We start from the raw sequence: 15,472 nt of genomic DNA, 5'->3' as shown, positions 1-15,472 counted from the left end.
AAATCTTAACAGTTGTAGTGTAAATTAGGCACAGCAAAAAGATCTACAGATCAATGGATAAATGGTTAATAATTAATGAATGTTTTTATAAAGTATTACCAACATTTAAATCATAATTTAATAACATATAACTATTTTAATGTGCATAAAAGAATAATCTGTTTAATATTATTTAATGTTTCTTAATGAAAATTATTATAAAATGTAATCATGTTGAAGATACACATCCCACAGAAATGCCCAAGTGAAGCAAAAAGTGTTACTCCTTCGTGTAAACTAAAAGTGTATTTTTTTTAGGAACTGAAATATTTATAATTTTTATTTAAAAGATTACTATCAAAGTGTTGGTGATATACAAGCACCATTTAGTCACTAAAAGATATATTTTGTTTAGTGAAGTGATGCATAAAGGGAATCGTGGTTTGAGATCTCATTTTTGTGTATTTTATAGATATTAACAAGTAATAATTGGTTTTATTCCCCTCTTCTATAGTAATTTTTGTGTTTTATTTAAAGGGGTAAAATTCCTATCAGGATAGCGATCAGTTTTATTTCAATTTTCCTGGATGTTACTAGTAGGTTGACTAGTATAGTGGTTAGCACTTCTGTCTTACAGGTAGTGGGCTCAGTAACCTGGCTCGGCCTCATCCATGAGGAGTTTGCAAGTTCCATCAGTGTCCTTTGTAGGCTTTCTCCAGTACTCTAATTTTATGAGGTTTCAGATATTGACATGTAAATTGACACAGAATAAATTTGTTTGAGTATGCTTCATTTTGTATTAGTGTCCTATTGAGGCCTTGTTTTTGTTTTCCATCCATCTCTGTGGGGATAGGCTCCTACCCTTCACAACCCAGGATTGGAAAAAGTGAGTGAGAAAATTTTGACCAAAATAGTTTCTCTTGGGGGTGGTGCAGTGGGTAGCGCTGCTGCCTCGCAGTTGGGAGAACCGGGTTCACTTCCTGGGTCCTCCCTGAGTGGAGTTTGCATGTTCTCCCTGTGTCTGGTGGGGGTACTCTGGTTTCCTCCCACGGTCCACAGACATGTAGGTTAGGTGCATTGGCAATTCTAAATTGTGTGGTGTGTGTGTGTGTGCCCTGTGGTGTGCTGGTGCCTTGGATTGGATTGGACCCCCGTGACCCTGTAGTTAGAAAATAGCAGGTTGATGGATGGATAGTTTCTCTTGAAATATGCTAGACATAATGAGTAAATCATTTTCAAAACTCCTTCATACTTTTTATGCCCAATGTGTGCTTCACTTTAACACACCAACAATGGAGGAGAGCATTATTGTAAACCAGCACAATGAATACTTATTTTGACAGTATGTACCTGAATCCAGCAGGGGGCGCTAGCTTCCTGTGTGAAATAAGTTCTTTTGTAATTGCGGCATGTTACAATACCCAAAACTAGTGATACAGTGGTAAGAAATCACATAGGAAAAATAACTTAGCTTTCTTTAATGACGGTTTACGCGGCATAGACGAGGAAGCCATGACAAGACCATCACCGAAGTGGGTGCCCGATGTATAGCCAGCCATTTTCATCGCTGTGTTGACAGTATTTTTCGGATCGGATGACGGTATCTCCCAGCTTCAAAGGTGTGCCAGGCAACGTTCCAAGGCTGTATACTCTTTCTCCATGTGCAGGCCCCCACTTAAGTGAATCATGCCATTTCAAACAAGGAAAAGAAGATCCAATGTCATGCTGAATCTGACACACAGAAATAGTCTTGTCTTCTAATGCTTGCGTAGCAGTTCTAAATTATGAGCCCCTGTGTGCTAAATCTGGCCTTGTGTTAGCTGTATATGTGAGTGGATTTATAAAATATTCTTTGTACAGAGCACAGTGACATATTAAACTTATGTACTTATTACAGTACCTAATAAGTGCCACATGTACAGACTACAGTGAAATTCTTACCTGCATGTATCACAAACATGTAACATCTTCACATAGGCACAACTCAAGTAAAATGTCTCAAAAATAAGCCTTCCATCTCTGTCCTTCCCTCTTCCAGTCAACATAAACTGTGCTTCCACAGGTCAACCTGTTCACTTTGATGCCAATGTAGACTAACGCATAAATGGATTGATTTGACTTGGCCCTGAATATCACACATGTTTTTAAATCCAAAAACCTCAACAATCTTTAGACCCTTGACCAGCCCTTCTATTTAATTAAAACAGCCTACTTCACCTTGAAGTTCTCAGGACCCTAGCCTTGAATTATCATTTATTTCCCAGATGGACAGTAAATAAGCTGATGAGATGGGAAGGTAAAAGAGGTACATCCCACGTAATAATGAGATTAGGTTGGCAGCACACCAAATTCACAAACAAACATGAAATCCTCTGCAGTACATTTTCCTAAATCCAAAGCTCTCGGTGATACTATTGTTGGGGCCTCACATGGATACTCTTTTTTTACTGATTCATAGTGGATTACAAAAGTCATTCATTGTAATATGAACACATAAATGTGAAGAATATCACAATGTTGCACTGGATAAAAAGGTAGCCAACTTATGTATTGGACTCCAACAGAAGAACCACTCGAGGAAACAGACTTGAACCTTTAGCATTTGTCCTTCTTGTACAACCTTTGTTCTGTGCATATTTTTTCAATATGTTGTCACCAGTATAAGGTTTTCAGGGAGACACCTTACCTCATCCATAAAGAAGAAACCAATTTAAAAAGCTAACAATTCATAACAGAGACATTAAATCAGTCATAAAATTACTCAGGCCAGGGTAGCATAAAAGTGCCAATCAGCCATCTTGCTAATTTTGAAACAGCAGTTTGTATTTATGTATGTTGAAAGTAAAGGGTTACTGGATGGATGTAGACAGCAGAGGGTGCTACTAATAGAAGTCTTACCAAGCCCCATAATAACAACAGGAGTTATAGGACATATTGCTCATGTGGCTATAACAGTAAGCTGGAAGACAGTTTGCTGTTGAGCTTTTTTTTGCAGGGTCCCCCAAATCAATTCTGCTAGGAGACAGAAAAAGAAATAGTAAATCAATGGGTTCCTGTGCACTAAACCTTGCTATTAATCAGTATGGACAATCTACTTTGGGGTTATTTGGATCTTTGTGAGTGTGAGCTGGGGCTACTGTAGCTCAATTGAGATCCTGGAAGTAACTATGGAAATTACCACAGAAGTGGGCACAAGATGAGGATAAAGCGTTGGGGGCTTCCTTTTAAGCTAGACCTGGTAATTGTGTCCTATTGGAAGCACTTTGTCATGTGAAAGGTACACAGAACATATGTATAAAGAAAAAGAGAATATATATATATATATTGTGAATATATATATATATACGGACAACATATTTTGCACCCATACACTATATATATATAATACTATATATAGTATATACTATACCCCAGTATATTCTATATATATATATCCCCAATGTCCAGGCCCACAGTCTCTTGTGCCTTCCTGGCCGCCTCCGCCCTCTCTCCAGCTCTGTCTGCTTCCTCCCGACATCCACCGCTGACTGGAGGGAGGCGGCCCCTTTTATGGGGAGCCGGATGGGCTCCAGCTGCTTCCCCGCACTTAACGGTGGCCACACCCCTGTGTGGCGGAAGTGCCGGCTGCGCACCCGGAAGCCGTCCGTGTCTCCCCAGTCGTCTTCCCCCCGGCACTTCCTGGTGTGGCGTAAGTGCCGGGCTCCCGGACAATTAGGCACTTGGGCCGCCTGGCGGTGGCCACGGTCCCTACAGGGCTGGGCTTCAAAGCCCCTACCCGAGGCCCCCTGCATAACCAGGACGGACGCCCACTCGGTATGGAGGAGGCACACGCCTCCTCTGGTCCTCCAATATATTGTGAATCCAGCCCGACACAGACAGGCTTAACATGTTGTTAAAACACCACCACACATTTATTTACAGAATTTACAAATGTTCACTGGTCACTAAGACCCCAGTTCAAAGGTCACTCAGACCCCAGTCACATGCACAAACACCCCAAACACAGTCCTGGCCACAATGCCTTTCTCTTCGGGTCGCCTCCACAGCTCTCCTGAGCTTTGTCCTTCCGCCTCCTGAATCCAGCCTCGAATGAATGGAGACGGCCCCTTTTAAACAATCCCCGGATGAGCTCCAGGTGTTCCCAGCATGCCTCCTCTGGCCACGCCCCAGCGTGGCGGAAGTGCCGGCTGTCCTCCCGGCAGCTCTGCCATCCTAACTCCTAACGTGCTGGGGTAACAGGTCCCCAAGGCTCCTGGCGCCTGACCACGGGCCCCTACTGGGTAGGGCTTCCATGCCCTGTACCCGTGGCCCCAGAGCAACCTGGAAGGAGACCCCCACGTGATCCAGGGTGGGTGCAGACCCACATCCGGTCCTTCATGTCGTCCCGGCCGGGTCATGGCCCCTGGCATCCCTGACAATATATATATATATATATATATAAACTGTATATATATGCTCAAATATATTCTCTTTTTCTTTATACATATACTGTATATATACACTGCTTACAAAAATTAAAGGAACACTTTTTAATTAGAGTATAGCATCAAGTTAATGAAACGTCTGGGCTATTGATCTGGTCAGTTAAGTAGCAGAGTGGGTTGTTAATCAGTTTCAGCTGCCTTGGTGTTAATGAAATTAACAACAGGTGCACTAGACGGGCAACAATAAGATGACCCCCAAAACAGGAATTGTTTAACAGGTGTACGCCACTGACATATTTCCCTCCTCATCTTTTCTTCTAGCCTGCTGCATCATTTTTTCACTTTGATTTTTGGGGTGTCTTTGAATTCATTATTCGTTGATAATTTTCATTTGCATCAAACATTACCAGTTCATTCATATCAGTATAGAGATCCAGCATGACTTTTTTCCTATATACAGTGGGATGCAAAAGTTTGGGCAACCTTGTTAATAGTCATTATTTTCCTGTATAAATCGTTGGTTGTTACGATAAAAAATGTCAGGTAAATATATCATATAGGAGACACACACAGTGATATTTGAGAAGTGAAATGAAGTTTATTGGATTTACAGAAAGTGTGCAATAATTGTTCAAACAAAATCAGGCAGGTGCATAAATTTGGGCACCGTTGTCATTTTATTGATTCCAAAACTTTTAGAACTAATTATTGGAACTCAAATTGGCTTGATAAGCTCAGTGACCCCTGACCTACATACACAGGTGAATCCTATAATGAGAAAGAGTATTTAAGGGGGTCAATTGTAAGTTTCCCTCCTCCTTTAATTTTCTCTGAAGAGTAGCAACATGGGGGTCACAAAACAACTCTCAAATGACCTGAAGACAAAGATTGTTCACCATCATGGTTTAGGGGAAGGATACAGAAAGCTGTCCCAGAGATTTAAGCTGTCTGTTTCCACAGTTAGGAACATATTGAGGAAATGGAAGACCACAGGCTCAGTTCAAGTTAAGGCTCGAAGTGGCAGACCAAGAAAGATTTCGGATAGACAGAAGCGAAGAATGGTGAGAACAGTCAGAGTCAACCCACAGACCAGCACCAAAGACCTACAACATCATCTTGCAGCAGATGGAGTCACTGTGCATCGTTCAACCATTCAAGACTTACACAAGGAGATGCTGTATGGGAGAGTGATGCAGAGGAAGCCTTTTCTCCGCCCACAGCACAAACAGAGCCACTTGAGGTATGCTCAAGCACATTTGGACAAGCCAGCTTCATTTTGGAATAAGGTGCTGTGGACTGATGAAACTAAAATTGAGTTATTTGGGCATAACAAGGGCGTTATGCATGGAGGAAAAAGAACACAGCATTCCAAGAAAAACACCTGCTACCTACAGTAAAATATGGTGGTGGTTCCATCATGCTGTGGGGCTGTGTGGCCAGTGCAGGGACTGGGAATCTTGTCAAAGTTGAGGGGCATGGATTCCACTCAGTATCAGCAGATTCTGGAGACCAATGTCCAGGAATCAGTGACAAAGCTGAAGCTGCGCCGGGGCTGGATCTTCCAACAAGACAACAACCCGAAACACTGCTCAAAATCCACTAAGGCATTCATGCAGAGGAACAAGTACAACGTTCTGGAATGGCCATCTCAGTCCCCAGACCTGAATATAATTGAAAATCTGTGGTGTGAGTTAAAGAGAGCTGTCCATGCTCGGAAGCCATCAAACCTGAATGAACTAGAGATGTTTTGTAAAGAGGAATGGTCCAAAATACCTTCAAACACAATCCAGACTCTCATTGGAACCTACAGGAAGCGTTTAGAGGCTGTAATTTCTGCAAAAGGCGGATCTACTAAATATTGATTTCATTTCTTTTTTGTGGTGCCCAAATTTATGCACCTGCCTGATTTTGTTTGAACAATTATTGCACACTTTCTGTAAATCCAATAAACTTCATTTCACTTCTCAAATATCACTGTGTGTGTCTCCTATATGATATATTTAACTGACATTTTTTATCATAACAACCAATGATTTTATACAGGAAAATAATGACTATTAATAAGGTTGCCCAAACTTTTGCATCCCACTGTATATATATTGTCAGGGATGCCAGGGACAATGACCCAGCCAGGACGCCTTGTGGGACCAGAAGAGGGTCTACACCCACCCTGGACAGAAGGCTTGGAAGCCCAACCCTGTAGGGACCCGTGGTCACCGCCAGGGGGCGCCCCAATGCCTTGGGGCCCCTGGACCTCAGCACTTCCGCCACGCCAGGAAGTGCTGAGGGGAAGAGGAGCAGGGACACCCGGAGAGCTTCTGGGAGAACTGCCGGCACTTCCGCCACACTGGGGCGTGTCCAGGGAGGAGTGCCGGGAAACACTTGGAGCCCATCCGGGATGAAATAAAAGGGCCGTCTCCTTCATTCGAGGCTGGAGTTGAAGCAGGACAAAGCAAGAGAGGAGAGTGGAGGCGGCCCAAGAGAAGGCATTGTGTGGCCAGGACTGTGTGGGGTTTGTATGTGTGCACTTGACTTTATTGTAAATATAGTTGTAAATAAACGTGTGGTGGTGATGAACAACATGTCTGCCTGTCTGTGCCCAGGTAACGTTCACAATATACATATATATATATATATATATAGACAGACAAAGGGCACTATCATCCTCTTGAACCCTCAGACTATACGCCAGACACTAGGCAAAAGTCTAATAATATGAATTTTTATTAATACACAGTGCACAAAGCACCCTCCCCTCACAATACTCATTCAATAACAATACACTAATCAATAATCACAATCCTTGCCACCCTTCCACCCAGCTCAGCTCGACGGTCTGGAATCCCTGCACACACAAATACATATATATATACACATACACACATATATATAAAAGAAAAGTAAATATTTTAAAAATAACATATATATACATACATATCTATATATATACATATAAACACACACATATAAACATATATACATACATATCTACATATATACATATGCACACACACACACACATATAGTATATACAGTATATATATACACACATATATACAGTCTTTGGGGTGCGAGCAACTGTTGCTGGGGGTGCCAGAATCCATGAAAGAAGAAAAATGAAAAACATTATTTGTACAAAATCTTAATTTATTTATCCATTCCTAAATAATTAAATGGGCAGGCTATTTCGTATCAGTGCAATACGCTGTTTGTTAAAATGGATGACTCCCACTCTTACGTGCAAGTCTGCCTGGATATTATGAACTATCGTTTCTATTCAAGTTCTATTTAAATTTTAAATAGAAGGAATTTTTATTTAGTCGACAGAATATTATTCGGAATAAATCAACTCAAACCTTAAATAACTTATAATATTTTGCTCTCCATAAAATATATATCCTGTCTAAATTATACAAGTTAGAAATAAAGTAAAATGGAGTGAATAAACGTGCTTCAAATTTCTTTACTCTTATCTTCATGACTGAGAAGAGCTTCTCACATAAAAGTAGCTTCACTTGACACTTTGTGATTTTGCATGGGTTAAAACGTCTGCTGAAGTGTCAGATTCTTCTTTAACTCTTCTGCGCATTGTATTCAGGTGTTTCAGGTTATCTTTATTTGGCCTTTTGAGACACACTGGTTTACTACCTCATCTCGGACTTGGAGAACGTGGGTTCAGCTGATGTTGCAGCATGTCCGAACGTTGTCTTCTCGAGGTTCTCTGTCAACAGACAATTTATAAACAGGTCCTCTGCCAAAAAGATGGCCAGAGAATCCTGCTGACTACGCCACTGTGACAGATAGAGGGTGCTATCGTCCTCTTGAACCCTCAGACTATATACGCCAGACAGCAGATAAAAGTCCAATAATATGACTTTTTATTAATACACAGTGCACAAAGCACCCTCCTTTTATTAGTATAGATTATTTATTATGTAAAGCTCCATGATACTCATTCCATAACAATACACCCAGAAGTAATCAAGACATATCTTCATGACTGAGAAGAGCTATGATGAAAAGCTCCACTGTCCGAGATGCCCTGCTGGAACTCGGGGCACCTCTACATTGCATGCAGAGCTCCACCTGACGGCCTGGGGGTATTGGCCAGGCTGAAAGGCCGGCCATATCCCACAGTACTCTCCCCCCAGCGAAGAACCATTTATTTGGAGGTTTTATTGGTGGGCCTTTTCCTGCTACCCATCTCGGCCTCCACTTGGTGGCCCGGCCCGTAGAACGTGGGTTCAGGCCCGCCCTGATGTTGCAGCATGTCCTCCATGTTTAATCTGGGGCTTGTCTATAGTTTGGGTCTCCCTATAGGCACAAGAGAGCCCTTTTTCTGTCTGCATCCCATTCGATTTATACATGACCGGTGGCGGCGTCTTTAGAGCCGCATCACTCCAGGAGCCAGCATTATCCAGCTGCCCCAGCTCGATCAATCCTTCCCCCGTCCACTCGGTCAAGGTTCCCGACTCTCTTGTTAACAGAAGGCCCGTGTCACTCTGTATCCCTCTATTATGTATGGTACGGGCTTCACTTACCTGTACCACCGCATTCAACATAATGAGGTTACTTACGGGCTCGATTAACTTCTCGAGTTCTTCCAAAATGTTATTTGTCAACAGACAATTTCTTTGTGTCTGAGGACGGTATAAACACCTCCACCTTCCCCTTCGGTCCTCTGCTCAAAAAGATGGCCAGAGAATCCTGCTCCTCCTGGCGTCGGCCATGCCACTGTGAGAGCGTGGGTTCAGATAGCATGGAGCGTGCTATTCTCTGTCAACAGACAATTTATAAACTTGAACCAGAGAATCCTGCTGACTATACTGCCAGACAGCAGCCAGACAGCAGATAAAAGTCCAATAATATGACTTTTTTATTAATACACAGTGCACAAAGCACCCTCCTCTCCATGATACTCATTCCATAACAATACACTAATCAATAATCACAATCCTCCACACCCAGACACGTTGCCACCCTTCCACCCAGCTCAGCTCGACGTCTGGGGATTTCCCATAGTCTCTTATAGTCCTTGACCCAGAAGTGCTTCTGCTTCCTCAGTCCATGTGACTTCCCAACACTTCTGGGTCAGATTAAAACTCTTCTTCTTTATCCTGGAAGTACGTCATTCCCTCTGCCGCCTTGACTAAGATGTACTTCCGGGTTGTAGGTGAAACCAAAGTCTCTGTGCCTTCCTGCAGTTTCCCCTGGAGGTCCCCATGGTATCCAACAGGGCCCTGCTGGAACTCGGGGAACCTCTATGTTGCATACAGGGCTCCAGACCAGGTCGAGACTCAGACTACGAATGCAATGAATATAATTACTCCGATCTACAGGCTGTCAAATAAACGAGCCACACGCTGTGGCGCAGCGCAAAGGGACTTCGTCTCTGACTTCGAGGTTTGATCCCCACAAGGGGAGCAGTGGAATGTGTACGCCTGATGAGCCCAAATAAGGAGGAAACACGTGTCGCGTACTCTTTGAGTTATTTGACAGTAAACTATGCAAAATATATATATATTAGGGGGTGCCAAACAGGCAAATACAATGATTTTCTGAATATATAACGTCAAAACCTGATTACATAAAGTCAGCGTCAGAATGTATAAAGTCATTCCCAAATGTATAAAGTCAAAACTTGAATATATAAAGTCGGTGTCGGAATATGTAAAGTATATTGCTGACTATATAAAGTCCATTACTTATTATATAAAGTCAGCGTCTGAGTATATAAAGTCATTCCTGAATATTTAAAGTCAGATTATATATAAAGTTATTGATTGGAATGACTCAGGCACAATTTAGTAAACTCAATGAGTTCCTAATAAAACGCAATGAAATAAGTTAACAAAAACTTATTTAAAAAAATGTGTATATATATATATACAGTGCATCCAGAAAGTATTCACAGCGTCTCACTTTTTTGTTGATGCACCTTTGGTAGCAATTACAGCCTCAAGTCATTTTGAATATGATGCCACAAGCTTGGCACACCTATCCTTGGCCAGTTTCGCCCATTCCTTTTGCAGCACCTCTCAAGCTCCATCAGGTTGGATGGGAAGCGTCGGTGTACAGCCATTTTAAGATCTCTTCAGAGTTGTACAATCGGATTTAAGTCTGGGCTCTGGCTGGGCCACTCAAGGACATTTACAGAGTTGTCCTGAATCCATTCCTTTGATATCTTGGCTGTGTGCTTAGGGTCGTTGTCCTGCTGAATGATGAACCGTCGCCCCAGTCTGAGGTCAAGAGCTCTGGAGCAGGTTTTCATCCAGAATGTCTCTGTACATTGCTGCAGTTATCTTTCCCTTTACCCTGACTAGTCTCCAATTTGCTGCCGCTGAAAAACATCCCCACAACATGATGCTGCCACCACCATGCTTCACTGTAGGGATGGTATTGGCCTGGTGATGAGTGGTGCCTGATTTCCTCCAAACGTGATGCCTGGCATTCACACCAAAGATTCAATCTTTGTCTCATTAGACCAGAAAATTTTGTTTCTCATGGTCTGAGAGTCCTTCAGGTGCCTTTTGGCAAACTCCAGGCGGGCTGCCATGTGCCTTTACTAAGGAGTGGCTTCCGTCTGGCCACTCTACCATACAGGCCTGATTGGTGGATTGCTGCAGAGATGGTTGTCCTTCTTGAAGGTTCTCCTGTCTCCACAGAGGACCTCTGGAGCTCTGACAGAGTGACTATCGGGTTCTTGGTCACCTCCCTGACTAAGGCCCTTATCCCCCAATCGCTCAGTTTAGATGGTCGGCCAGCTGTAGGAAGAGTCCTGGTGGTTTTGAACTTCTTCCACTTATGGATGATGGAGGCCACTGTGCTCATTGGGACCTTCAAAGCAGCAGAATTTTTCTAGTACCTTCCCCAGATTTGTGCCTTGAGACAATTCTGTCTCGAGGTCTACAGACAATTCCTTTGACTTCATGCTTGGTTTGTGCTCTGACATGAACTGTCAACAGCAAAGGCTGTGAATACTTATGTACATGTGCTTTCTAAATTTTTTATTTTTAAAAATATGCAAAAATCTCAAGTAAACTTTTTCACGTTGTTATTATGGGGTGTTGTGTGTAGAATTCTGAGTAAAAATTAATTTAATCCATTTTGGAATAAGGCTGAAACATCACAAAATGTGGAAAAAGTGATGCGCTGTGAATACTTTCTGGATGCACTGTATATCTGCGATGGGCTAGCGCCCTGCCCAGGGTTTATTTCCTGCCTTGTGCCCTGTGTTGGCTAGGATTGGCTCCAGCAGACCCCGTGACCCTGTATTTGGATTCAGCGGGTTAGTAAATGGATGGATATATATATATATATATATATATATATATATATATATATTTATATATATATAAATACTTTTAAGTTAATGTATTGAAAATGATGTATGTGCCCGGCATCTTGAACACTATATTTATTCTTTTTGTATGGGCATTTTGACCTAACCTCAAAAGCCCGATCGATTCTGAGTGGCTTCTGTCGAAGTTTACTTTTCACTAGTACTAGTGAAATGACAAGCACGGAAATTAGAGAATATTTAATGGAACTAGACCTTTTTACGGAAGGGTAATATGTATATATATATCTATATACTAATAAAAGGCAAAGCCCTCACTCACTCACTCACTCATTCACTCACTCACTGACTCATCACTAATTCTCCAACTTCCGTGTAGGTAGAAGGCTGAAATTTGGCAGGCTCATTCCTTACAGCTTACTTACAAAAGTTGGGCAAGTTTCATTTTGAAATTCTATGCGTAATGGTCATAACTGGAAGGTATTTTTCTCCATTAACTGTAATGTAGTTGAGCTGGAAAAACGTGGGGGGCGGAGTTTCGTGTGACATCATCACGCCTCCCACGTAATCACGTGAACTGACTGTCAACGCAGTACGTAGAAAACCAGGAAGACCTCCAAAAGCGCTTAAGAAAACATGCATTATATAATTGAGAAGGCAGCTAAACAATAAGAAGCGAGCGAGTGACATATACTACCATATTCATGAGTGCTGCTACCTCGGAAAGAAAGCAAGGTGTAAACCTAAACTTTAAATTAAGTTCATAGACAGGCTACATGCGTTTCACATGCCCACAGGTAATGCGGGATACAAGTTTAATGAGAGGACGCAGGATATAAACGAGAGTTTTGATCACTTTGTAACTAAGTTAAAATTGTAGGTGAAGGGGTGCTTATGCAAATTCCGAGAGACTGTGTTTGTGGGGATTGACGGATAAGGCGGGTGGGGAGTCACGCCATCATCTCCCTCCCATTTACCTCATTTAGCTCCGAGCTGAGCTCTGCAGTTAACGCCGTCTTCGAAGCAACTTCGTCAGACTAAAACCAAATACTCACAGAAAAATCCACAAGTTAATACACACGCTGTCTCTAGAGTTTCTCCACACTTAATCTTCCAGGCACTACTTACAAAAGGTTACATTGACAATTGTGTTACGTTATTTTTAAAACATTTCCTTTCTTAGCACAAGCACAGCTGAGAAGCTTCGATGCATGTGCTCCATAACTGTTAAAAATAATGCATTTAATCACACTTTGCATTACAAGCAAAGGGGAGCTTCTGTCAATGCATGATTTCCTGGTACACATATAACATTGATCAGCGCATCCCGATTCATTTTACCCTCGCACCACCTTAGTTTGAGAAGAAGTATGAAAAAAATATGAGGTTAACACAGAAAAACAGATCACCAATTCAAGCTTTATGAATAATCGATTCGCCATCAATAATTGTTTTGGTAAAGCCATCCTCCTTCCATTTCCACTAGCCATGATTAAATGAACGGTAAAAAGTAAGAGCGAAGCGAGGGTGACTTATTTAGGCAGGAATATATATGACAGCAACACTCATGATAATAAATCATGTTGTTATTATTAAAATATTTCCTTTTCTTTTTCATTACTTCTTTAACACACTACTTCTCAGGCGCCGGTATTTTGCTATATACTAAACTACCCGCCATTTTAGAAAGGAGAAGTAGTGTGTTAAAGAAGCAATGAAAAGAAAAGGAAACATTTTGAAAATAACGTAACATGATTGTCAATGTAATTGTTTTGTCACTGTTGTGAGTGATGAGTGTTGTTGTCATATATATATATATATATATATATATATATATATTTACACACACACATAAACATATATATATATACATATCTATACATACACACATATATACACACAAATACATATATATATATACATACATACACACACACATATATAAACATATATATACATATACATACATATCTACATATATACACACACAGCTATTTCAGATCAGTGCAATACGCTGCTTGTTAAAACGGATGACTCCGCTCTTACGTGCAAGTCTGTGGATATTATGAACTATCAGATTTGTTCAAGTTCTATTTAAATTTTAAATAGAAGGAATTTTTATTTAGTCGACAGAAATATCTTTGGTAGGAATGGTAAAAACAGACAGGAATATTATTTGTGAATAAATCAACTCAAACCTTAAACAACTTATAATATTTTGCTCTCCATAAAAATATATCCTGTCTAAATTATACAAGTTAGAAATAAAGTAAACGTTAAAAGAACAAACATTCAAATTTCTTTACTCTTATGTAATTTTATATAAAAATAAACTTAGATTTTAAATATCCCAAAAGATTTTGCTCTCCATAAAAATATATCCTGTCAAAATTATACAAATTCAAATATGAACATGCTGCATAACAAAACCTGGAAATATAAATAAAATGTGTTCCTTTCAGCAATAACAAATCAAATCATTCAGTTGTCTTTGCTCATATGTCATTTTAGAGCTGGACGCCTGGCATCTTTTTTGGCAACAGGTTCGTTTCTGTTTGGTGTGAGGTTCTGTGTTGTGGAGATTCTCAGGATGGATTGCAGGTGCTCATCAGTGAGGCGACTCCTGTGTGCTGTTTTGTTAGTCTTTATCACTGAGAAGAGCTTCTCACACAGATATGTGCTACCAAACATGCACAAGGTTCGAGCCGCATGTAGACGGACTTTTTTGTTCTTCAAAGTCACCAAAGCGCCGTGTAAACTCAGTGCGCGCCAGTTTATCAGCAAAGTGCGATTTGGGAACACCGTAGTGACGACTTGGTTTAACATTACTTGGCAACAGGGAAAGTGGGGCAAGGTGCACTGGTGCATTTGTGTCTCCCATAAAAGCAGCTTCACTTGAAATCACTTTGTGATTGTGCACGGGTTAAAACGTCCGCTGAAGTGTCAGATTCTTATTTAATTTCTGTGTATCTTCTGCATTGCATTCAGGTTACCCTGATGTTTTGTCTCATAGTGCCGTCTTAGATTAAATTCTGTAATTACAGCCACATTAGCTCCACAAATGAGACACACGGGTTCAGTAAACATATACTCAGCCTCCCATCGGTTTTAAAGGCTCTATTTTCAGAATCAACTTTTCTCTTCAGCATCGTGTGAGCTAGCTTCGCAATAACTTGCAGCATCATAAGGTAGACTTGATTAACGCGTAAGTGTTGCAAGGCAGCTGAAGCGCTGCATTATGGGATCTGTAGTTTATTGTGTTACCAGCGCTTCATATACCCGGCTTTAATAACAATAATACAGTATATAAAATGATCTCGCGGGCGGATATAATTACACGGGCGGATGTGGCCCGCTGCCCTTGAGTTTGACACATATGGACTAAATAGAACTTGAAAAGATATATTTTTCAAATGTGATCGCGCAATTCAGATAGAGTTGACGCACTACAGCCTGCATGCCTCAATAAGTCATCCTCCCTCGCTCTTACTTTTTACCGCTCATCTAATGAATACACTGAGTATGGCTTTACCAAAACAATCATTGATGGCTAATAAAGTATCCATTATTCGAGTATGTAGATCGGGATATATATATATATATATATATATATACCCGCGATCGCAGGAGAAGTAGTGTGTTAAAAAGCTAGAAAAGAAAAGGGAACATTTTAAAAATAACGTAACATGACTGTCAATATACAGTATTTGTTTTGTGAGTGTTACTGAGTGTTGCTGTCATCAAGGATTTGATTATCATTATTTCTTTC

At 41.0% G+C, this 15,472-nt stretch overlaps 1 protein-coding gene across 1 annotated transcript in view; it reads left to right on the top strand.

The window, feature by feature from the left end:
- The window catches only part of LOC120523453 (putative ferric-chelate reductase 1), a 59,389-nt gene that overhangs the window by 14,144 nt on the left and 29,773 nt on the right, over nucleotides 1-15,472 (top strand). The window lies entirely within an intron of this gene.

Source organism: Polypterus senegalus, chromosome 2, assembly GCF_016835505.1.
Source record: "Polypterus senegalus isolate Bchr_013 chromosome 2, ASM1683550v1, whole genome shotgun sequence".
Taxonomy (NCBI): domain Eukaryota; kingdom Metazoa; phylum Chordata; class Cladistia; order Polypteriformes; family Polypteridae; genus Polypterus; species Polypterus senegalus.
This window is presented reverse-complemented; position numbering and strand designations above follow the sequence as displayed.